Source organism: Mesoplodon densirostris, chromosome 4 (assembly GCF_025265405.1).
Source record: "Mesoplodon densirostris isolate mMesDen1 chromosome 4, mMesDen1 primary haplotype, whole genome shotgun sequence".
Lineage (NCBI taxonomy): Eukaryota > Metazoa > Chordata > Mammalia > Artiodactyla > Ziphiidae > Mesoplodon > Mesoplodon densirostris.
Genome location: NC_082664.1, coordinates 110720267 through 110746564, shown reverse-complemented (window position 1 = coordinate 110746564; position 26298 = coordinate 110720267). Strand labels below are relative to the sequence as shown.

General features: G+C 41.6%; 1 protein-coding gene across 3 annotated transcripts in view; it reads right to left on the bottom strand.

The window, feature by feature from the left end:
- Positions 1–26298, bottom strand: part of GABRB3 (gamma-aminobutyric acid type A receptor subunit beta3) — a 238581-nt gene that overhangs the window by 170510 nt on the left and 41773 nt on the right. The window lies entirely within an intron of this gene.

Here is a 26298-nt window from a genome sequence, read left to right as displayed (position 1 = left end):
CAAACTATAGTGCTGGGCACAGGGCAAATATCAGCCACATGTCAAGTAGCCGGGCATGATGAACGCCTGCCTGCCACGTGCACTACGTTGCCAGAAATGCAGCCATGCCCCCAAGCCTCGGCTCCCCCTGCAAACCTCAGTTGCCATGCTTATCTGAAGTGAAGTGTTATACTAGCGGCTGTCTCACATAGCCCTTTGTGGATTAAGCTTCCAAGGCTCCATGCCAATGCTAGTTTTTGTTGTTGCTGTTTGTTTTCATCTTATGTTTCTTTGGAGAATGGGCATGAGACAATCAGAAAAGTGGAAGATGCTTCTAATGGCATTAACTGACTATGTATGCCAGAGGTGTGCCACTGATGTAGGTTATGGAGTTTCTGTGACTGAGCTTCCAAGTTACTGCATATTTCAGTTCAGATTCTAGTCATAACAGTTAAAATCTGTAGTGAGCCATATTCACTGTATGTGTTCAACAGGTCGGGAATTACACCAGTCCCTTTCAGGGAGCTGAAAAATTCTGATGATATGTAAAAGTAACCACTGGTGGTTGGCCACTGATGCTGAACATTTTAATATTCAAAGAATCCTAAAAAAGTTTACAAAGACAATTTAAACTGTCTAGATATCATGAACAAAGTCCCACTACCTCAGGATCTAGCTAAGCTGCTGATAAGACTTTCAAGCACAAGCGTGTAATAAAACTTTAGTTGCTTCTTTATTTTCAGGTTTATCTAAGACTCATTTTCTTATCACATCCTAAAGTAGGAATCACACTCCTAGAATTTTCTTTCTTTAAAAAAGTTCACAGAGATTTCAACTCCTATTTGTTCTCACAATGTTCCTGTAGAAAGTGAGACCATCAACTGAAATTCTTGTACAAAAGCAGCTACAAAGACATGGGGACAATCAACTGGAAGAAAAGCTAATCGTTTTCAGTCTAGGCAAGTAAGAAAAAAAATGGTTTCTTGAGGAATAATAAGGTTACGACTTGAGCCAACTACAAATCACCCTTTGAGCCTGGCGTTGGTCTGCTGGTGTCAGCAGAAACCCTGGGACACAATGCTGACCAAACTTTCCCTGGAGACGAGCAAAGGGGATGAGCATTTTGACCTCTGGTGTGAGGCATCACACAAAACCTCTCATTGTCACACACAGGATCACATCAGAAATAACACCAGAGTTCTGACCAATTGTGTTTGTTCTGAAGACCCTCTCAAACTCCAGCATCATCTAGCCCCCTCCTCCACTCTCCATCTGCCTTTTCTCTGAGTGTCTTTACTTCCTCCTTCCACTCTTTACCCCTCCTCCCTCCCTTCCTTCAGAAATGTTTTAGCACTGGTTAGATAACAAGCACCTTTTCAGCAGGTACTGACACCCTAAGATTCTGGCCTTACTCTTTCGATTTGCCCTTCTTTTCTATTTTTTCACACAAGCTTTGTGTTCCTCTGTCACTAGTTTGTTTTTTCCTCTTTTCTCCTTTGTCTTACGTATGAGTTTTACAACAACAAAGGGCAAGGGGTGATTTAGTTACACGTGTCCCTAGTAGGGAAGGAAAGAGCACATGAAAAAGGCAAAGAGAGGGAAAGGAGGACAGAAGCCAGAACTACAGAAACCGAAAGGGTCAAGCAGAATCCACATGGACGAATCCCCAAAATGTGGCCCAGGGCGCCTGTGGCCCCATCAGGAGTTACTCTGCATATAGGCAGCTACCTCAGCAGGGTGGGAGCCTCCCAGAATGAAGAGAACCTCAGAAGTAAATGACCCGTGGTGCTTTGGGGGAGAGGATGAAGAATGAAGCTAAGCACAGATTGTTTAATGACCTAAACTCTAGGAGAAAGAAATTATAAGGAATAAGGTTACTTATCTGCCTAAGGTTATGTGTCAGTCCAAATGGCTACAATTAGAACTTACTGATTCTTCCCAGTAGTTTGTTGTAAATGAGTCCACAGTAAATTGAGCTAGAGAAAATGTAATTATAAAAATGAGAGTTGGAAATAACTCAGGAGATCATTCTGTTCCAACCTCTGCTTGAACACCTTCCTCACTGAGCAGCTCCAGATGACTGGACTGAAGTCCCAAGTAGCTCCCTTGCCTTCCTCTCAGAGAGAATCCCTTCCTGGTTTATCACAGTGCAGGTGAGAGAATATCCAACCGAAATACATTTTAACACTAATGAGAAATAAGAGCTCAAGTGGATGGAGAGCAGGAGGAAGGTTATAATGGGGAATTAAACACCTTTTTTCGTTGGCTAGTGTGACCATTGATTTCTATTCTCAGAGGCCATGAGACCTAAGGATTCCCTGTTCCTACCACAAGTTTACCACAAGGAAATGAAATGAGCACATTAGTATCTGAGCAAGCATTTTTTTCATGAAAAAATAACAAACATCTCATAAAATGAAGCATATCTTATTAAGTATATACTGCCTGGTTTATATCCATTTCTAAATTCCACTTTTAATTTATGACAAAACACTGACATTTGCTCAACAAGGGTGTGATGGAAGGATGCTGCACTGGGCTCTCACTGGCCCTCACTGGTACCCAGACTGTTGGGCTATTCACTGTGCCCCACAGAAGCCCACAGCCTTGTCTAAAAGAGTGGCAACTGCGTGCAATCCATACATCAAGGCAACAGGCTGGGGCAAAGGATCAAGTGATAGTGAGAAAAGCAAAAATCTTTTCAGATATAATAGTTCCCATGCCTAAATATCACCAAGCTCTCTTCTACATTTCTTTGAAATATTTAGGGAAAAGTATTTGGTGAAACAACAAATCCTTATAATCCAAACATTGTTTTCTATCCCTCCAAGACTATAGTCAACTCAGAAGAGTGTTTGACTCCAGCCCAGAGCAGGATGGTATTAATTTATGATTATTAATTCCCTACTTTTGCACTTGAAGCAGTTGGAGGCTTATGTTCTGCATCATACAAGGAGGATGGTTATGTAGGGCCACTGCTAAGGATACATGCATATTTACTTTAGTCACCAGTTTTACGTGTAATAACGGCAACAGCTTTTTCAATGAAGGCATAGAAAAAAAACCTTGAAGATCTTTTACAGATTGTCTAAACTGTTTTGATAGTGGTAAAGTATAAATGTACATACACTAAGGTGCTTTGTGAATCACAGCTATACATGATCAAAGTAAGAAATCTCATGTTATTTAACCCACTTCAAATGTTTCCAATTTTGAGTAATGTCCATTTCTTTTTCTTTTTTTCTTTTTTTGGTTAAAATTTTCCCTACGGAGCAAAGGATTTAGACTGAAACTTTAAGAAGAACTATTAGGTCACAGGAGAATACGTAATACAAAGGGAGACTAAGAAGACCAGGACTGCACAGGTAAGTCTGCTTGTCCCCAAATGCACATACATTTCAAATGTTTAGGAGCTAATGCAATGATAGTTCCAGCTGCCAAAATAAATCAGCACAGAAAATTCCACAGCCTAAGATTTCCCATTTTATTTTATTTTATTTTTAACATCTTTATTGTAAAATTGCTTTACAATGGTGTGTTAGTTTCTGCTTTATAACAAAGTGAATCAGTTATACATATATATATGTTCCCATATCTCTTCCCTCTTGCATCTCCCTCCCTCCCACCCTCCCTATCCCACCCCTCTAGGTGGTCACAAACCACCCAGCTGATCTCCCTGTGCTAGGCGGCTGCTTCGCACTAGCTATCTATTTTACGTTTGGTAGTGTATAAATGTCTATGCCACTCTCTCACTTTGTCACAGCTTACCTTTCCCCCTCCCCACATCCTCAAGTCCATTCTCTAGTAGGTCTGTGTCTTTATTCCCATCCTACCCCTAGGTTCTTCATGACCTTTTTTTTTTCCTTAGATTCCATATATATGTGTTAGCATACAGTATTTGTTTTTCTCTTTCTGACTTACTTCACTCTGTACGACAGACTCTAGGTCCATCCACCTCACTACAAATAACTCAATTCGTTTCTTTTTATGGCTGAGTAATATTCCATTGTATATATGTGCCACAACTTCTTTATCCATTTATCCGATAATGGACACTTAGGTTGCTTCCATGTCCTGACTACTGTAAATAGAGCTGCAATGAACATTTTGGCACATGACTCTTTTTGAACTATGGTTTTCTCATGGTATATGCCCAGTAGTGGGATTGCTGGGTCGTATAGTAGTTCTATTTTTAGTTTTATAAAGGAACCTCCATAGTGGCTGTATCAATTTACATTTCCACCAACAGTGCAAGAGTGTTCCCTTTTCTCCACACCCTCTCCAGCATTTACTGTTTCTAGATTTTTTGATGATGGCCATTCTGACCAGTATGAGGTGATATCTCATTGTAGTTTTGATTTGCATTTCTCTAATGATTAATGATGTTGAGCATTCTTTCATGTGTTTGTTGGCAATCTGTATATCTTCTTTGGAGAAATGTCTATTTAGGTCTTCTGACCATTTTTGGATTCCGTTGTTTGTTTTTTTATTATTGAGCTGCATGAGCTGCTTGTAAATCTTGGAGGTTAATCCTTTGTCAGTTGCTTCATTTGCAAATATTTTCTCCCATTCTGAGGGTTGTCTTTTGGTCTTGTTTATGGTTTCCTTTGCTCTGCAAAAGGTTTTAAGTTTCATTAGGTCCCATTTGTTTATTTTTGTTTTTATTTCCATTTCTCTAGGAGGTGGGTCAAAAAGGATCTTGCTGTGATTTATGTCATAGAGTGTTCTGCCTGTGTTTTCCTCTAAGAGTTTGATAGTTTCTGGCCTTACATTTAGGTCTTTAATCCATTTGAGTTTATTTTTGTGTATGGTGTTAGGGAGTGTTCTAATCTCATATTTTTACATGTACCTGTCCAGTTTTCCCAGAACCACTTATTGAAGAGGCTGTCTTTTCTCCACTGTATATTCTTGCCTCCTTTATCAATGATAAGGTGACCATATGTGCGTGGGTTTATCCCTGGGCTTTCTCTCCTGTTCCAATGATCTATATTTCTGTTTTTGTGCCAGTACCATACTGTCTTGACCAGATGGCTTCACAGGCGAATTCTATCAAACATTTAGAGAAGAGCTAACACCTATCCTTCTCAAACTCTTCCAAAATATAGCAGAGGGAGGAACACTCCCAAACTCATTCTACGAGGCCACCATCACCCTGATACCAAAACCAGACAAAGATGTCACAAAGAAAGAAAACTACAGGCCAATAACACTGATGAACATACATGCAAAAATCCTCAACAAAATACTAGCAAGGAGAATCCAACAGCACATTAAAAGGATCATACACCATGATCAAGTGGGGTTTACTCCTGGAATGCAAGGATTCTTCAATATATTCAAATTAATCAACATGATACACCATATTAACAAATTGAAGGATAAAAACCACATGATCATCTCAATAGATGCAGAGAAAGCTTTCAACAAAATTCAACACCCATTTATGATAAAAACCCTGTAGAAAGTAGGCATAGAGGGAACTTTCCTCAACATAATAAAGGCCATGCATGACAAACCCACAGCCAACATCGTCCTCAATGGTGAAAAACTGAAACCATTTCCACTAAGATCAGGAACAAGACAAGCTTGCCCACTCTCACCACTATTATTCAACATAGTTTTGGAAGTTTTAGCCACAGCAATCACAGAAGAAAAGGAAATAAAAGGAATCCAAATCGGAAAAGAAGAAGTAAAGCTGTCACTGTTTGCAGATGATGTGATACTCTACATAGAGAATCCTAAAGATGCTATGAGAAAACTACTAGAGCTAATCAATGAATCTGGTAAAGTAGCAGGATACAAAATTAATGCACAGAAATCTCTGGCATTCCTATACACTAATGATGAAAAATCTGAAAGTGAAATCAAGAAAACACTCCCATTTACCATTGCAACAAAAAGAAAAAAATATCTAGGAATGAACCTACCTAAGGAGACAAAAGACCTGTATGCAGAAAATTATAAGACTCTGATGAAAGAAGTTAAAGATGATACAAATAGATGGAGAGATATACCATGTTCTTGGATTGGAAGAATCAACATTGTGAAAATGACTCTACTACCCAAAGCAATCTACAGATTCAATGCAATCCCTATCAATCTATCACTGGCATTTTTCACAGAACTAGAACAAAAAATTTCACAATTTGTATGGAAACACAAAAGACCCTGAATAGCCAAAGCAATCTTAAGAACAAAAAATGGACCTGGAGGAATCAGGCTCCCTGACTTCAGACTATACTACAAAGCTACAGTAATCAAGATTTCCCATTTTAAAAAGCAGAAGTACACTGTTTTTTTTTCCTTTTTTTGACCCTCACAACAATCAGGAGAACACATGTATTGATAACTGTTTCCACAGGAAACCAAAAGCACAGATTGATATCAAGTTGCCCCAATTCACTCAACCAATTAGTGGCAGAGATAAGCCCAAGCTGAAACCCCAAGCTGACCTGGTGTTCCAAACATTCTCAAGAAAACTGAAATAGGAACAGAAAACACACAAAAGGAAATGGAATTTCATTTCTCTTATTTGGATCATGCTAAATACACATGCTCTTCTGGTGCCCTTGTAGGCATGGGAAGGGGAGGTCCACTGGAGTCCCATGACTACAACAGAAGGCTGTGCTTTGCATCCCTGGGGGAGGAGACTCTAGAATCTACAGGGAGCTTTTGGTTTCCACTCCAACATTAAAGAGCTTAGAAGTTGTCCCTCCTGTTATCACAATGAGAAAAAAGCTGACCACACTGAAATTCAACAACTCTTCCATCACAGAGTTGAGGTCACAGGGCAAGCTACTGCTTGAAAACTGGAGAGACAGAAAGTTAGAAACACAGAATCACAGCTCTTTGGAGTAGAAGCTACTGTTGTAGCCAGCAATGAGGTAATGGACTAATTGCTAGAAGTTGGGCATAGACTACCTTCAGCATGAAAAATTCCTGGGGACCCACTCTTAGGAGTGCTCCCACACTTTTGTGAGTTTTTATCATCAGGAGTTCCAATCAGGCTCTCAGTGTGAAGACTATAGAAAAATTCCCTTGTGCTTTTAGTAAGGGGAGGAGAATAGAAACCATTTTGAAATATGCAGAGTGCCCCTTTCCTCTTAACAAAGGTCTGTCCTCAAGGAAAACTCTTTTACCAGAGCCTAACCAATGTGAGGGAGGGGTAAAATACCCAACTCCAGCCCCTCCAGCCTTCCTGTCTTACTTAAGGTGGAGAAAAAGGCTAAGAAGCACTTCAGAAGGTCACAGCCCAGGGGCACAGGCCACTAAAAGACTGAGAGTTAATCGAAGGACTATGGAATGCTTCTTTTTCCCCATGCCTCACCACCACACCAGCAGGACTCATATATTAATGAGATACTACAACTCAAAGAACTGAAAGTCTGAGACTCAGTCTAAGAAGGAGTCCCAGGGAAACCCAGACAGTAGACAAAAACAAGGACACTACATGAAATTTTAGCCTCAGAAAGCTACAGCAAAGAGTAAACACAGCTTAACTCCTAACCAAATAAACATAAAACCTCACACTACAGGCCAGTTTACCTTAGTTCTCTTTACCAACACATCATGTTTAGCTTACAACAAGAAATTACAAGACATGTTAAAGGCCAAAAACACAGTGTGAAGAGATAAAGCAAGCATCAGAATCAAACTCAGACATTTTGGGATTATCAGACAGGAAATTTAAAATAACTATGACTAATATGCTAAGGGTTCTAAAAGGAAAAGTGGACAATATGCAAGAAAATATGGGTAACATAAGCAGAGAGATGGAAACTAAGTAAGAATCAAAAGAAAAATGCTAGAAACTAAAAACATAACAACAGAAAGAAAGAATGCTTTTGATGGGTCCATTCGTAGACTAAACAGAGTTGAGGAAAGAATCACTAAGCTTAAAGAAATGTCAGTAGAGACATCTCGAACTGAAAAGCCAAGAGGAAAAGAGTGAAAGAAACAGAACAGACTATCCAAGGACTGTGAGATAATTACAAAGTGTATACAATACCTGAAGTGGGAAAGAAATATAATATTAAATAATGGCTGAGAATTTTCCAAAGTTAGTAACAGACACCAAACCACAGATATAAGAGGCTCAGAGAACACAAAGCAGAAAAAATAGGAAAAAATATATATATGTATATATATTTACACATAGGCATGCCCTATTAAAATTGCAAAAAAACCAAAGACAAAGGGAAGATGCAGAAAGAAGCCAGAGGAAAAGACACCTTACCTATAGAAGAATAAGGATAAGAATTATATCAGACTTTGTTTCAGAGACCACAAAAGCAAGTCTAGAATGGAGTGAAATATTTAAATTGTTGAAAGAAAAAAAAACACTAACTTAGAATTCTCTATCTAGTGAAAATTATCCTTCAAAAGTGAAGGGGAAACAGACTTTCTCAGACAAATGTAAATGCAGCGTATTTGTTGACAATAGACCTGATTTGCAAAAAGTATTAATACTTCAGAGAAGAAAATTGATATAGATCAGAAACTCAGATCTACACAAAGAAAGGAAGAAAGAATGAGAATAAAATCTTTTATTTTTCTTATTCTTAATTGATCTAACAGATAGCTTTTTGTTCAAAATAATAGTAGCAATAGAATTGGGGATTACAGCTTATAGATAAGGGAAATAGATAAAACATCCTGTGTCCTAGACCCAAACAGCAGAGTTTGATTCTGAGACAGCAAATCCAAGGAACCCATCTTCAGGCACTGAAAGGCAATTTTTCTTTTCATGGTACTTACTAAAATTCTCGATAGTCTTTGCTTTCATGGTAGTTTAAGTAAGAAAGTAAAAAGTAAATTCTACATCAGGAACCACAAAACAAAACAAAAACAAAAACAAAAATGAAATTCAATGGTGTTTGAGCTTATATTATTTCTCCCTGAAGTGGAAATTTTATACTATTTGAGGTTTCTTCCCACAGCAAATTTTCAGGAGTCTAAGTTATTGACATCCCTCCTTCCCTCAATCCCCAAACTCCTTTCCACAGGCTAATACATTCTGATAAAGTAAATGGTGCATTCTTTGGCACTTTGTTATGGGTTCATCATGTCTATCACGTGTGGGGCAACCACATGTACTGAGTCAGAATGGACTCTCACCTCGGCCCTGGATCAGCAATTACCTGAATCTACCTGGGGACCTGTCTTTGCAAGGCTCTAGACAATCTGACTCTCACCTCCCCAGCAACCTGCAGACCCACACTGCCCTGTGACAAGTCAGCCCATTCGTTACACTCAGCGTGAACCTTACAGAGGGTCCTACCAGAGTTCCTGACCACCACTGATGGTGGGAGCCTTAGATATCAAAACACTCTCAAGAAAAGCCTGCACATGGAGTATCTGACCATGGAGATCTCTGCTGAAGTTCGATTGGACTAACTCTGACAATGCAATATTGCACCCCAGAAACTGGCCAACGAGTAATGAATTTGAGGGAATGTTGACATAAGTAATAAAACCAAATTTGGGGGATTGGAAAAGAGATGACACAACAAAACATGCTTAAAACACATTCCTATCCAAACCCACATACATTTTTAAGACTCCTTGTAACATACATGGCTCTTCTGGGAGCAGATGGCCTTGCAGTTTTCAGATCACCATAGATCCTTCAGAGTGCTAACTGCATGGGAAGTATAATTCTATTGATAAAAATTCAATTACTTGTGTAAGCACAAGGTTGGGAAAAATGCTTCTGAAGAACTATGTTATCCTACTAAAATAGGATAAATAATGGTCTATTCTAAAAGTGTAAGCATTTATTATTATTAAAATAATGTGATTCTCCTTTGAATTCCTTGGAAATAAAAATTACTTACATATGCTGCTTTTTTTTTTTTTGCGGTACGCGGGCCTCTCACTGTTGCGGCCTCTCCCGTTGCGGAGCACAGGTTCCGGACGTGCAGGCTCAGTGGCCATGGCTCACGGCCTAGCCGCTCCGCGGCATGTGGGATCTTCCCGGACCGGGGCACGAACCCGTGTCCCCTGCATCGGCAGGCGGACTCTCAACCACTGCGCCACCAGGGAAGCCCACATATGCTTCTCTTTAAAAAATCACACTATTGGACTTCTGCTTGAGAATGAAAATCTTGGGAAAGATGCAAAGTCTATACAGCATGATCCGCTCAGTAACCAACTAAGTTTTCAATGCCTGAGCCTAAAAAGTGGCCTGTCTCCCTCTGTATTTCCACTCGGACCTGGCTGTCTAGCACACTTTCCCATGCACTTCCCAAATCCTACAGGGAAGCAGGAACTCAGACAGAACAGGTAACTGGGAGCAAACATGTCAGCTTTAACTTTCATTCCGGGATTCTCCACTCCCCCAACCCAGAGTTTCAGAGAGGGCAAACAGAAAGTTCTGTCAATTCCCTTGGGTTGCAAACAGAGACTGAACTATCTCACCCCACTTCCATGACAAGCACTTTTCAAGCGACTGACTTAGTAAATCACACAAACACTAGCTAAAGAAAACTAGCCCTAAATAAAAGCTCCTTGAAGATCGAGTAACAATGCTCTCCTCACATTTTATCTCCACACCCACCATTACCCCTGTCAGGTTCAGGGCCTTGATCAAGGTAGGAGCCATCAAATGCTTTTATTTTTCTTTGAATGACAGATCTAGGAAAGGACTTGGATATCACCTGCCATTTCATTCATCCCACCTCCCTCATCACCTTAGTGCTGATCAAGAGTCCCAGCTCATCAGCTAAGCAAGCCTCTATGAATCACACCTAGCAGGGGATGAAACAGCTCCATGCAATCTGCACAAAGGACAGATGCAAAACAGGCTGCCAGGTTAGACTCTCTGACTGCCAAAGAAATGTCAACTGATTACATCCCAATAGGAAAAGGGGACAGATGGATTGACGTGACTAATGTCATTAGGCTATTTGCCTCTGGGAATTAGAAACAGGGAGAAAACACAAGAGTATGTACCCATATGCTTCACAAAGGTAAGGACTGGGATATTTCAGCTTGTTTCTTGGTTAAAAGAAGTATTTATTCTCTATTACATACTCTTCCATTTCTCTCACAACCTGGCTATGACTGTCAGAGTGAAATCTATTAGAATTCAATTGATCACCATATGACCACACTCAGGGAATCACAATTATAACACATTTATGGGGGACTGTTCTCTGAACATAAAAGCACAGTGAGAAGCAATCCACAATAAGAAAAAGGCTTAAGAGAGTCTTGTCCAAAAGGATAAAAATGGAATACAGAAAATTTTTTTAACTGATGAAAAATATACATATTCAAGAGAGAAGAGGTAAATAGAAGGAGGATGAAAGGGAAGGGAAGAGAAAGGTGAAGAGAGGGCCTAATGGGAAGAGAAAAAATATATTTATGGGGCTAATTCTCCTTCTTTCAAGCTCATTATTGCCTTTCCCCTCTATCTCCCCCCAAACTCCCGCTTCACTTGTGTTCAACAGATGCATGTTTATCCTCCCGACACTTAGCTGTCAGAAACTTCATCTGTTAAAACATTAGTTTTGAGGACTGTGAAAAAGAAAGCTGATATAATAAATCTGATTCAACAACCACCACCACCATAACAAAAAAAATAACATTTATCTTTGAGTAAGGTGTGTTGAACCTCTACAATAGAACATAATTGCCAAATTTAGATTAAATAAACAAAATTTTAATAAAGCGACAGAAAAAAAGAATGTCATTCTTTATACAGTATGATGAGTTTGAGTTTACATTAAACTAATATATCAAAATAGTAAAAAAAGTAAAAGCAGATTCAAAAGCCAATTGAGAAGCAGGAATACAAATATTCAGATGAACATTTGTCAGGGTTTAAAAAGAAACTAGGGGGCCTCCCTGGTGGCGCAAGTGGTTGAGAGTCCGCCTGCCGATGCAGGGGATACGGGTTCGTGCCCCGGTCTGGGAGGATCCCATATGCCGCGGAGCGGCTGGGCCCGTGAGCCATGGCCGCTGAGCCTGCGCGTCCGGAGCCTGTGCTCCGCAACGGGGGAGGCCACAACAGTGAGAGGCCCGCATACTGCAAAAAAAAAAAAAAAAAAAAAGAAACTAGGAATGAGTTTCTTTTTAAATTCCAGGGCTAGGAATGAACAGTGCCTACTCCACCAGAACAAGATTCCACAGGGCACGAGGTGATGCACTCACAAGGCCTTACCTCCGTAGTGGGGAATAATTAACCTTAGACTGAACTGTGCTCCAATCCTGCCTAATCAATAGTAAAAGCAAGACTCTGAAGGATAAAGCTGTTTTCAAAGAACTTAACTGTGTCCCAGAACAAAGCCCAAGAATATTTATAGAAAGACAAAAATATCAAGCACTCAGCAAGTTAAAATTCATAATGTTCTGAATCCAGTGATTACTGGGCATGTAAAAAAAGTATGAAAAAGCAACCCATAATAAGGAAGTATCAATGAATCAAAAGGAGATAGACCCAGAACTTACAAAAATGCTAGGATTAGCAGAAAAGGACGTTTAAAAAGTTATTATAGGGCTTCCCTGGTGGCGCAGTGGTTGAGGATCCACCTGCTGATGCAGGGGACATGGGTTCGTGCCCCAGTCCGGGAGGATCCCACGTGCCGCGGAGCGGCTGGGCCCGTGAGCCATGGCCACTGGGCCTGTGCGTCCAGAGCCTGTGCTCCACAGCGGGAGGGGCCACGACAGTGGGAGGCCCGTGTCCCGCAAAAGAAAAAAAAAAGTTATTATAACACTACGGGCCATGACAGTGGGAGGCCCGTGTCCCGCAAAAGAAAAAAAAAAGTTATTATAACACTACTGTATATGTTCAAAAAGTTAGAGATATGAAGGATATAAAAAGGACTGAACTTTCTGAAATGAAAACTACAATATCTGGGATTAAATATATATAGATGGGAATAACAACAGCCTACACGCTGAAGGAGAAAAGATTAGTGAGTTTGAGGACATAGCAATAGAAACTACAGAGCGAAAAGTTAGAGAAAAAATAAAAAGTATAATAAAGCTTTTTGAACTGAATGAAAATGAAAATGTAACATATTAGAATTCTGGGTGCTTAAAAAAATTATAACATGAAGGTCTATTTTTAGAAAATAAGTTTTCAAATCAATGACCTTTGCTTCTACCATAAAACTGGGAAAAAGAAAGATTAACTGAGATTACTCTCTCAAAGTAAGTAGAAGAGAGAGAATAATAAAGATTAGACTAGAAATCAGTGAAATAGAAAACAAAAACAAAATAGAAAAATCAATGAAACCAAAAGCTGGTTCTTTAAGAAGTTCAATAAGTCTTTACCAGACTAATAAAGAAAAACTAACAAACAAACAGAGAAAGCAATGATTATCAATATTAGGAATGAGAGAAGCGACATCATTTCAGGGTCTATACATGTTTAGAAAAAATAAGGGAATGTTATGAACAAATTCATGCTGATACATTCTACAACTCAGATGAAATGGTCAAATTCTTCAAAGACACAAACCATCAAAGCTCACTCAAGAAACAATAGATAACATGAAAAACCCTACACCTATTAAGGAAATTAAATTTTAGTTAAAACTTTCCCACAAAGATTGTTGTTTCAATTGTGAACTCTACCAAACATAAAAGGAAGGAGTAATATGAATACTATGCAAACTCTTCCAGAAAACTGACAAGTAGGGAATGCTTCCCAGCTTATTTTCTGAGGTCAAAATTACCCTGATACCCAAATCTGACAGAGAAATCACAAGAAAAGAAAACTACAGATCAATATCCATGTTGAAACTTCATGTGACATTTTCAACCAAATTTTTAACAAATCAAATCCAACTACATATGAAAAGGGTAATACACCTTGACCAAGTTGAGCTTATCTCAGCAATCCAAGGTAAATTTAATATCTTTTTAAATTAATCAATGTAATCCAACATAATAACAAAAGATAAATCATATTATCATCCCAATAGATACAGCGGAAAAATTTTTAACAAATTTCAACATCCATGTTTCATTGAAAAAACTCAGCAAACTAAGAATAGAGAAGAACTTCTTCAACCTAATAAACATCATCTATGAATGCTTACTATAAACATCATAATTAATTGTAAAAAGACCAACCACTTTCCTTCTAAAGTCAGGAACAAGATAAGGATAGTATTGTTACCACTTACCAACACTGAACAAGAGATTCTAGCCGGTGTAACAAGGCAAGAAAAAGAAATAAAATGCATCCAGATTGGAAAGGATAAGGTAACACTGTTTTTATCTGCAGATAACATGATTGTCTCTGTAGAAAATCCAATAGGACCTACAAAAAAGCTACTAGGGGCTTCCCTGGTGGCGCAGTGGTTGAGAGTCCGCCTGCCGATGCAGGTGACATGGGTTCGTGCCCCGGTCCGGGAGGATCCCACATGCCATGGAGCGGCTAGGCCCATGAGCCATGGCCCCTTAGCCTGGGCATCCGGAGCCTGCACTCCACAACGGGAGAGGCCACAACAGTGAGGGGCCCACGTACTGCAAAAAAAAAAAAAGCTACTAGAACTAAGAAATGAGTTTAACAAGACTGCAGCATACAAGATCAATACACAGAAACCAGTTTTATTTCTACATAATAGCAACAATCAACTGGAAATTGCAGTTTAAAAACCTCCATTAATGACAGCATCCAAAAATAAGGAAGAGGTGAACATGACAAAAGATGTGAAAGCTCTGAACAATGGAAACTACCAAACACTGCTAAAAGAAACTTTTTAAAACCTAAATATATGGATAGATATACAACATTCATGGGTTAGAAAACTTAACATGGCTAATATATCCATTCTCCCAAATGGGATCTTCATATTCAAAGCGATTCCAGTCAAAGTCTCAGCATTTTTGTAGAAACTGACAAATATATTATAAAATTCATATAGAAATACAAAAGACCTAGCAAAGCCAAAATAACTTTTAAAAAAGGACAAAGTCATAGGACTATCACTACCTTATTTCAACAATTATTATAAAACTACAGTAATTGTGATAGTGTGGTACTGTCATAAAGATATACAAAAGAGCAGTGAAACAGAACAGAGTATCCAGAAACAGAACCAAACACAACTGATTTTGACAAAGGTACAAAGGTAATTCAGTAGAGAAGAAACAAATGGTGCTATAACAATTGGATATCCACAGACAAAAAAATCCATTTGCAAAAAAAGAACTTGAATCCCTATCTTGTACTATATATAAAAATTAAGTGAAAATAGACCTAGATGTAAACCTAAAACTCTAAATTCCCAAAAGTAAACATAGGAGAAAACTTTGTGTCCTGAGGTTAGGCAAAGATTTCTTAAATTCAACACCAAAAGCACAATCCAAAAAATAAAAAACTGACAAATAGGACTTGACCCGAGTGAAAAACTTTGTGAAAATTTTTTGAAAGATACTTTTATGCTGATAAGAGGATGAAAAAAACAGACTGGGAGAAAAGCTACAGATCAGGAGAAAACATTGGAAAGCATCTATCTGATAAAGAACTTAAAACCAAATTATATAGGGAACTCTCAAAACTCAGCAATAAGAAAATAAACAACTCAATAAGATAATAGGCAAAATATCTGAACAGATGCTTCACCAAAGATGATATCCATCTAGAAAATAATCACATAAACACATGCTCACCATTATTTGTCATTAGAGACATGCAAACTAAAAAGCACTGCACATCTAGTAGAATGGCTAACATTAAAATGACTGACCATACACATATAGAGTGCTGCCAGAGATAAGAGGAACTGAAACACTCACGTTGCTGATGGGAATATAAAACAGCACTACCAATGTAGGAAATATTCTGGTTATTTCAGAAGAAGTTAAATGCTCACCTACCATAAGTTCCAGCCAATACGCTCCCAGGTATTTACCCACAAGAAGTGAAAGCTTATGTACATACAAAGACCTGTGAGTGAATGTTCATATCAGCCTTTTTTATTAATAATCAAACCTGGAAAGAACCAAAATAGCCATCAACAAGTGAATGGATAAAAACACTCTGGTATATCCATACAATACTATTCATCAATAAAACAGAAGAAACTATTGATACACACCTTACTATGGATAAATCTCAAAAAACTATACTGAGTAATAAAATCCAGATAAATAAGAATATACATTATATGATTTATGTATATAACATTCTAGAAAATGCCCATCAGTGCAGACAGGAAATGGGGGTGCAAGCATGGGATGAGGGAATTACCAAGGAGCCCAAAGGAACTTTTGGGGGTGATGGACACGTTCATTTCCTTAACTGTGGTGATGGCTCCACAAGTACGTGCAAGTCAGAATTCATCACGTCGTATAATTTAAATATGTGCCATTATATAGGTCAATTCTACTCTCAGTGGAGTTATTAAAAGCACACCAAAAAAAGGAAGAGAAAGTGAGAGATAAAGTACTTGGTTTCCCCACAACAAAAAGATGTTAAAACAAAACAAAACAAAACAAAAATACCCTACTACACTCAATATTAGTGTATTTTGATCAAAAAAATGTTTCAGATGTCACTCAGGCTTTTCTAACCACCTTCACAACTCATGGGGTCCCAGCTCAAAAAGTGAGCCGGGCACCGCCGCTAAAGAAACATCCACTGTGTGGGAAGAAGCCACTCAAACCTCACAGATCTACTTATTCACTAGATCTCCCCACCAGAGTTCTTCACAGGGAAGTGTTACAAAAGCCTAGAAAATTTTCCTTGGAAATTCATATTTCGCTGTTATTTTTCAAGAAGCCAGATAATATTCATTTATGGCTTTTTTTCTTGTTCCTTTTTATTTTAAGGCACAGTATCATTTGTTAACATGTTCACCCCTTCACCAAGCATTCATTTAGCATCTACTGTGCCCAAAGAAATGTACTAACTGCAGTTAGGAAGAAAAAAGGTTCACTCCCTTTCTGGTGACACCTGTGTTCATTTTTTTTTAAAACAACCCAAATTAAAACAAGTAGAAAATAAGAACAAAGGCATGAGGAGAGGAAACATAAATATCAAGTACAAAGAGACCTGAAAGTATGAGCAATGAGTGAGGTGGAGTCATCAGCAAGGGTTTTCTGGGAAGAAGAGAGTGCCGGGTTCACTCATTCATTCATCAAGATTCTTGAAGCCAGATCTCTGCATGAAACTAAAAGGGATTCTCAGCCTCCCACCCACCCTCCTTTACCTTCAGTAAGTCTGTGAGGAGGGGATGTGGGGGTGCAAGTTCAGAGGGGAAAGAGAATTCACATTTGAGAATCAGTGCTTAGGCTACGGCTCTGCCCTGGGTGATGTGCCACATGTTACAAGTGCCTAGAAAGATGGGAATGTTGTTTCCATCCAAGAGGCATTCATAATTTCAAGGAGAAATGAGCACAGAAATGCATGAGTGCACACATATGATAAATATTTTATTTATAATGTAGCAGATGCTATGAGACCATGGAAGAAAGTATCTGTGGAAGCCAGAGGGGCTTCTTGGAGAAAATATTTGTAGCAGATGCTATGAGACCATGGAAGAAAGTATCTGTGGAAGCCAGAGGGGCTTCTTGGAGAAACTATTTGCACTGAATATTGTGGATGAGGCTCTTATTAGAGAAGCAGGACAGGCATACTTCTAGCAAATATTTTGTAAGGATGCTATGAGATTTATATTAAAGGAATATCATATTGTCAGCATAGAGGATCAATGGTAAGATCAGATGCAAGGAAACCAGTTAGGAAATGACTACAAAGATCCAAGAAAGAAATGGCAAGATGTTGAATTAAAACAGTGGCAGGATGAAAAAGAGTATGGAGACTTAAGTATCAAGGATACTGAGTCCATCAGAGTGAATGACTAATTAGAGGTGCAGGTTGAGGGGAAGCTGGAGTCAAGGATGAACCTGAGCCTGTCCTGGGTGATGGACATGGCAGGGGTATTGTTTCCCTCATGATTTCATTCATTTCGGAGATGCGTTCATTATTGGGAATGGTGAATTTGAGATGTTTCAGACACAGCCACATGAAGAAAGACACATTTTTCCACTGCAGATGGAATCGGGGTTCAGTGCCACAGACTGAGGTGTCAAATGAGTATTGAGAAGGCACTTGGCCAGTGCAGACAGGGGGACGGGGAGTGAGAAGACAAGTGCAAGGCCTGAGGGAGACAGAGCAGAATGCATGGGTGGAACATCAGAATGGCCAGGAGATCAGCGTCCTGGGCCTGAGGAGGAGGTGGGCAGTACGACAGGACAGGAAGCAGGACAGAGAGCAGGGTTGGGAAGACATAAAGGATCAGAGGATTTAAAGTAGGGAACATAATGCTTGATTTCCAATAGTCACTCCGGCTACCATGTGAGGAGAGGGAACAAGAGGGGAGGCAAAGAGGTCGAGTCCAGATGGAGATGATGAAGTTGTGGGGGAGGATGGATTGGCAGAAGACCGAATCTGTACAGATGTGGCAGCAGCACTCTGAGGAGTCTCTGTTGATCAAGGAACAGAGTATGTGGAAGCCAGGAGCCAGTGACTCAAGAGCCCTGCTCCAGACATTTCATACTTGCAAATCTCAACCCCCAGTAGTTGTTGAGAATGGGGATCTGGCCCTTGGGAGAAGGGTGGGTTTGCACTATACATTAGTGGTGTTATCAGAGTGCCTATGGCATTGGAAAGCCTGGGAGGGAAGCAGAGGGCAGGCACCAACCTTAGAAAGGTTAGGGGGAGGCTCCTTTCGTGCACAGAGGTGTAGGAGGTGGGCAGGGGGGTGGTGGAGTTCAGGCTTCAGAGGAAGCCAGGCCCTGCAGGCTATACTCCAGGGGCTGGCTGGGACACACAAAGGAAGTCACACCAGGGCCACGGACACCGTAGGAGACCACGGAGAGCTACGTGGGATAGGCGTGGGGTAGGGATAGAGAAAGGGCTCCGCCGGTAGAGGTGAACTGGCCTTGAGGGCGTGAGTGGGGAAAGGTCCAGAAGGACTCTGGTGGGAGATGGTGGTGCTCAGTCCCGAGAGCAGCTGAGGGAGGGATGCAGCAGTGAGAGGGGGAGCAGCGCTGGGGTGAAGGCATGTTTGTGGAGGACACGATGCTGTGAGGACAGCCAAGCAGATTCCCTCTTGAAACCCTTTTTATTATTTGTCCAGATGTGAGACGAGAGGCCATCTATTGAGGCCGCGGCCAGGAAGGAGGTTCTGAGCACAGAGGTGGAGGGTGGGAAAGCGAGTGGGTGGCTGTGGATTGGAGGTGAGACAATGCCCAGTCCATGGCACTGGCAGCCAGATCACCATGGACAGCTCCTCATCTCCCGTGGCCCTGAAATGTGGTGCTATGGTTCCCAAGTGTGAAAGGGGGAGGCCACGGGCAGGCTCTGGCCAGGGGTCTGTAGGGTGCATGGGGGTGGATAGCAGAGGGGCAAATTAAAAAGTTTCTCCAAGAGAGAGATCCATGTGATGGCCACTTCAGGAAAGAACTAGTCCTGGAGGCAGGGGTGCAGAAGCTCCGGGAAAAGCCACGCAATCTGCCCTTTCCATCAGTGTGGTGGGTGGGACTGAGAATACTCCCTCTTTGATGGAACCCTGGTGACAGGAGCTTCTGTGTATGTGACCATTTGTCAAGCTGCACGCTTGATGTGTACACCTCACCCTCTTTACTGCAGGTATGCTATACCTTAAAAATATCAGGTGAATTGGCCAAAAAGGGAGAGAAGCACAGCAGAAAAGTACGAGTGTCTGTTGATGACAAGGTCTGAAGTGCCCTCCCAGGCTGGCTTGCTGCGGTGGGGCCAGTGTGGGGGGAGAGGGGGGCATCTGTTGACAGGCCCGCTGGCCCAGAAGGAAACTCTGACACAGGTCAGCAAGGCGACTGCGCCAGGGAGCATGTGCTTGCCTTCCATTCAACACATGAGAACTCCGTGAAGGGAGATGCATGACCTTGGGCAGCTTATGTAACTCCTTCAAGCCTCAGCTCCTTCACATGAAGAACAGGCTTCAGAACAGTCCTGCCCACAGTCCTAACACCTCTCATTATGACAATTAAATGAGACGATACATGCAAACTGCTGTTTGCAGTGTATTGTGTGTCCAGTGTTGGACACACAATAATCCCTCAATACCTCTCTACTCTTATTCTTGTTGTTGTTGTTAGTCATGATGACACCTGTGTTTGAAATCACTTGAGACTGTCGCTGGTTCACAGGAGAAGTTCGACACACACTTGTCAAAGACAAATCTGAACCCATGTAGAACAGGAAGATCTTACAGGACACACCAAGAACAGAGAAAGGGAACCATCACCTGCCTCAAGGGGAGATAAAACACATCCCCAAAAAGCAGCATGCAAAAGAGTACAAAGCCACACAGTTAGGTATAAAAACAGTCCTGGTTAAATGTAGATGAGCTAAAGGTGTGCAGACAAGAGAGCAGACAGCGGGTGGAGGAAACCAAGTGTGAGTGACCTGAAGGATAAGGCGCATGTGGCCTGCAGAGAGGCTATTGCTCTCCAGGACCAGCCACTGATGGACACAGGCAGGACAGAATGCGGGGGACTTGGGCCAATTAATAAAGAGACAGAAGGTGAGCAAGGTCTGAGGCAGGGCAGAAAAAACAACTGCTTGAAGCCACCACTTCTGAGCTGCTGAGGGGATTCAGAAAAATAAACATCAGAATATGCCACTTTGGCCTGGGGATTATTTTGAGCTGAAGACAGTCAAGACCCAGAAGACTCAGGAAAAGCTTTTTACCTTCCCTTTAACCACCTAAAAGAAATTAGAAGGGGGCCTGCACCAGGAAGAGAGCTATTGCCAGAGATAACTCTCCTCTGAGAGACTTACCTGCATGGCAGGGCAACTCTACTTACCAAACATTTGTTCTTCTCACCTCCCAATGAAGGCCCTCCTTCCCTTTGAAGCCCCAGAGCCCTGTCCCTTTCCTTAGCTCAGATGGCACATAAGCCTCAATCATCTGGCTGCTTTTGAGTCTCATTTCTTTGTAGGAATTCTGTACAGAGGAAATTAAATTTGTTTTTCTCCCGTTAATCTATCTATGTCAATTTAATTATTAGACCAGCCACAGAACTTAGAAGAAGGGAAATGTTTTCGTCCCCTGAACTGCAAAGTCAACTTTGAGTGTGGAAGGTCCTCAGAAGCTTCTCTAAGAACCAAGCAGAGAACAGGGCGACAGATATGATGGTCAGAGAGGATTTTCCTGCAGCTGTGTGTGGGATGTGCTACATCCCCAAAGACAGAGGCAAGAAAACCCACATGATGTAATAAGACTCACAAAGATTCCACATGATGGAAGTAAGCCAAGTCAGGAACTAGGAGGATATGACTTACCATTGGTAGTTATGTTGACCAAATGGTGAAACAATTACTATTAAAAGCTCAATTCTCTTACCCATCTTGAGCATACACAATATGTTCTTGATAGTGAAATGTTGGAAAATGTTGTTAAAGTTCATGAGTTGGTGCACTGGTCCTGTGAGAATATGAAATATACTATCAGCAGGTAGATGACTCTGTTTTCATTGTCTGAATCTCATCTGCTGCCTTGTGTGCAAAATGGGTCCTTTGTCAGTGAACTATTAAAAAGGTCCATGGCCTGGCATACAGGCTTCCTTTATTGCCAATCACTTATCACCTACAGAACGTGACCTTGACCTTCCAGAGATTGCTCTTTATAAATGTTCAGAGTTGCTGCCTCTTCCAAACACTAAAAGCAAAACACCCAGGGAGCAAGCCATGGTAAGAACACAAACTAAACCACTGTAAAAACAGAGGCAGGTTTTCAAATAGAATGGGAAACAGTCTTGCAGGAATTCCCCACACCTCCTAATGCAAGTCCACCCAACTCATGCTTCATGCTCAATACCCTTACTCTCAGAAGGAAACAGAAGTCTCATCTTCAAAACATAAGATTGTGATTGATTTTTCTCCCAGGGTCCCAGAGGATACAAACTGCAGAATAGCTTTCAGCAACTGAATGCCCTAGGCTGACCCTCTTCCCCTGAATGTGCAGGGTTGTGAGGGAGTGCATGTTGGAGTGGAGGTGGAAACCACCCCAGGAATTAAGAACAGGTAGGATGATGATCATGATGCGGCAGCAACGGTGCGATGCTATTTATAGAGCCAGAGGCGCCTAAAACCCAATGTCTGCACCACCGCACACCCAGGCACCCCTTCCTTCCATCTCCTGGGGACCCACCTCCCGGGTGTGGCACCTGGTCCTTTCTGCATCCTCCCTGCATGTACCACACTGGCTCTGGACAGGACAAACTTTGCTCTGGATTGGAGTTATTCTTGCTGCCTGCACAACAGCCCATGGTCTTTGCTCTGGGTACATGGAGGCAGCACGGAGCTGGGGGCAGAGCAGGCTGGACCACAGAGGGAGCCGAGGAACAACCCACTCAGTGTGGACTATTCTAGGACAACCACACCCACACGGACAAGTACAGGGACCTTTCTAGGAACTCAGGTTGCCACCCCCCACACAGTGAATGTGCTTTCTTCCAATTTCACACTTCTAATCAGGCATGAAACCATTCTATGAAAATCCATGGCACGGGGATTCAAGCAATTGTCGATAATTATTCAAATTGCTCATATAAAATTTTATTCGTACTTTAATAGGCTCCATTTTGCAACATTGCTAGTAAAAGCTAAATTTAAAATATTCTAACCTTGAATTGACTGACAACATTAGATAACGTATATTTACTATCTTTCAAACATTATGTTTTAAATTGCCTGAAAGTGTGAACATACGATTCCTATATTGCATCTTATTACCCCAAACTGACAGCTGTTTCTGTCATGAAATACGTCAGGTTATCCGTCTGGACACAGCTATTCTCAGGAAGGCGAGTCCTGATTACTAACATCACAAACTAGTTCAGGAAATGAGGATGGCCAGGATGAGAAGGGAAGGGGTTAAAAGCAAAATCTAACCTAACAGTTAATATCATAACCCAAATTGGCAATCCCCAAACCCGGTAGATCATCAGACTCTGCATTATCTGTACCCCATACCAGCTGCGGCCAGTCATCACTGATCTCCTAGCTATCAGATCACCTTCGCTCACATGGATGGTAGAATCTGGGGTCTTAAATAACTGTGTGATGAGACACAGGGCACTGTGACTCAGAGCCCAGACGGCAAGCAGACATTTAGTTCAGAGTACTGAGGGACCCACAGAGACATACTTGTAAAAACTAGCAACTGTTCAATCTCCTTTCCCCTCCCCCCTCAAAGGTACCAGGTTTCCCTTAAACCACAAATACTTTTTCTTAAGAATGAGAGTTCTCCAGTTCATGAATTTTTTACATTATTTCTTTCCAAACCATCTTACACACATACAGAGAGCTAACTATACAGTCCCAGAGATTTTTCTAGTTATTTCAAAAGGAAGAAAAGTTCCTCAAATTGGAAAACTGAAATAGAAGCTGGGAAATGGAGATAAAGCCTAAGACTGAAACATGAAACCTATAAATCCAGTGAGTCAAGCCCTGCTGATATTTCAAAGATTCTATTTGCTTTCTTTTATCATAAAGAGCTCACAAGGGGCTTCCCTGGTGGCGCAGTGGGGTTCATGCCCCGCTCCGGGAAGATCCCACATGCCGTGCAGCGGCTGGGCCCGTGAGCCATGGCCGCTGAGCCTGCGCGTCCGGAGCCTGTGCTCCGCAACGGGAGAGGCCACAACAGTGAGAGGCCCGCGTACCGCAAAAAAAAAAAAAAAAAAAAAAAAAAAAAGAGTTCACAGAATTTCAGTTTCATCACTGAGTCAAATAAAGCACTCAAAAGTGGGCTTCAAACTGGATCCACCAGGAAAAATTTAAAAAACATGCCAATATTTGAAATGTTGAGCGAGGAACAAACATGTCATTTTGCAAGGGCTTCATCCTCCTTCCATCCACCAGAATATCTCCACCAGCTTTCCCGAGGCCACCTGTCCACGTGGCCTTCCAGCAACCGGAGGCCTGGAGAGCTGCTGGATTCAGCAGGTAGGGCCAGAAAAATCTAACCCTCCTGAAAGATGCTCGAGGGCCAACACCCCAAATGCCCACAGAGACCCTGCTCCTCAGTCTGATTACTCAAGGCTCCTTGGTGAGTCCGCTGAGACGCCAAGGAAGAGCCAAATGCAGATTTCGGCTGCACCCTCCATGTCCTGGAGGATTTTGCAGGAATATCTCAGAACGCTGCAGAAGACTGGTGTCCACAGCAGTGGTTCAATTAGTGCTTCCTGCATAACCACAGGTGATCTCTCCAACTACAACTCCGCCCCAAGCTCCGGCTACTCAATCTTACTCGGAAAAGAAGTTTGCATTCTTTAAATTAGAATGCAGTATTTTTTAATGAGCCCCCCAATGTATGCAGGCCCTAGGCAATACTTCCATACTCACCTCATCGAACTTCATTTTCCCTTGGCTCAATTTGCTCCATCTAGGAAAGAAGTCCTCAACAGGAGTAGCAGGCCAGCTTTCAATCAGGCCAAGGTCCCATCTCAGACTTCACTCAGTTGGGTTGGGAGAAGAGATAAATGGGGCTGCTGGGATTAGTTCTAAGACAGTTTGGGGAGCTGCAGAACTAGCCCACAAAACAGAGACTTAAGAGCCACTTTATGAAATCTCGGGGTGACTATTTGGATTACTCGTTTATAAGAGACAAAATTTGAGAACATGGTGTTGCAGAAAAAAATGGGGTGCAACAGTGGTTAAGAATCCGCCTGCCAATGCTGGGGACACAGGTTCAAGCCCTGGTCCAGGAAGATCCCACATGCCGCAGAGCAACTAAGCCCATGCACCACAACTACTGAGCCTGCACTCTAGAGCCCGTGAGCCACAACTACTGAGCCCGTCTGCCATAACTACTGAAGCCCACGTGCCTAGAGCCTGTGCTCTGCAACAAGAGAAGCCACCGCAGTGAGAAGCCCGCGCACCACAATGAAGAACAGCCCCTGCTCGCCGCAACTAGAGAAAGCCCGCGCACAGCAACAAAGACTGGACACAGCCAAAATTTAATTAATTAATTTTTAAAAGATGGAATAGTTTCTGGTTTAAAAGATAAAATGCATATACAAAGCTTAAAAAAAAAAATGGGGCACAAGAGGATGGTCATGTCCCAGGTCTCATGGAGTCCCTGGGACAGGATGTCAAATGAGGGTCCTTGGCTTCATGCAGGAAGGAATTCAAGAGCTAACCAGAATAAAGTGAAAGCAGGTTTATTTAGAGAGATACACATTTCCATAGACAGAATTCAGTCCGTCTCAGAAAGTGAGAGCGGCCCTGGGAGGAACACAGTCCACAGAGAGTGTGGGCCATCTCAGAAGGTGAGAGGCCTGGAAATATGGGGTGGTTAGTTTTTCTGGGCTGGGTAACTTCATAGGCTAATGAGTGAGAGGATTATTCCAACTATTTGGGGGAAGGGGCAGGGATTTCCAGGAATTGGACCACCACCCACTTTTTGACCTTTTTTTGGTCAGCCTCAGAACCATCATGGCGCCTGTGGGTGTGTCATTTAGCTGATGTATTACAATGAGCGTATAATGAGGCTCAAGGTCTAGTGGAAGTTGACTCATCTGCCATCTTGGACCTAGTTGGTTCTAACCAGTTTATGTCATGTCCTCAATGGCTATGTCATTCTTTTAAAGGTTGTGCCCTGCCCACTTCCTGTCTCAAAGGGACTCAAAGATTTCAGGGACTCTGAGGCCTTCTGGTTGGTTATCTTTCTGGGTCACTTAGGGTCTTGGTGAAAAAAGCTCTCAGGTAGAAATAAACCACAGGATGAGCTGTGAAAATTTAAACCGGCTTCTTAGCTTCACTTCTTACGTGTGATTTGGGTTGAAGAGGAAAATTCTAAGGCAATTTATTCCTTGAACTTTAACATTCAGCCCTCATATCTGACAGAATTTCAAGGCTGGCAGCATCTTTACACATCATCTTGGCAACCGTTTTGATTTTATAGGTGAGTAAACTGAAGCCCAAGGCAGAGTTATTCATTCAGAAATACTGGGTTGGCGCAAAAGTTTGCTCGGAAAAAACCCAAATGAACTTTTGGGCCAACCCAATTCAATGGCTAACTAGAGAAAAAGTCACAGAACTCAGGATTTCTGCCTCCGTTCAAATGCAGTCCGTGGATCCAAGAGGCCTGCCTTTGATACTCGGCCTGTGTGTGTCAGAACTGACCTGGCCTCATGGGGCTCCCCGCTCAGAGGTAATCCTACTGCCTTTCTCTGCCCACTGCTTTGCCTCAGGGACCTATCAGCTTCATACTATTTTAGATTTTAGCATTCATCTCCCAGGGAAATGACTTCATTTTAATAATAATACAAAAGCTCTCAATGCTGAGACTTTCAGAGTAGGTTCCA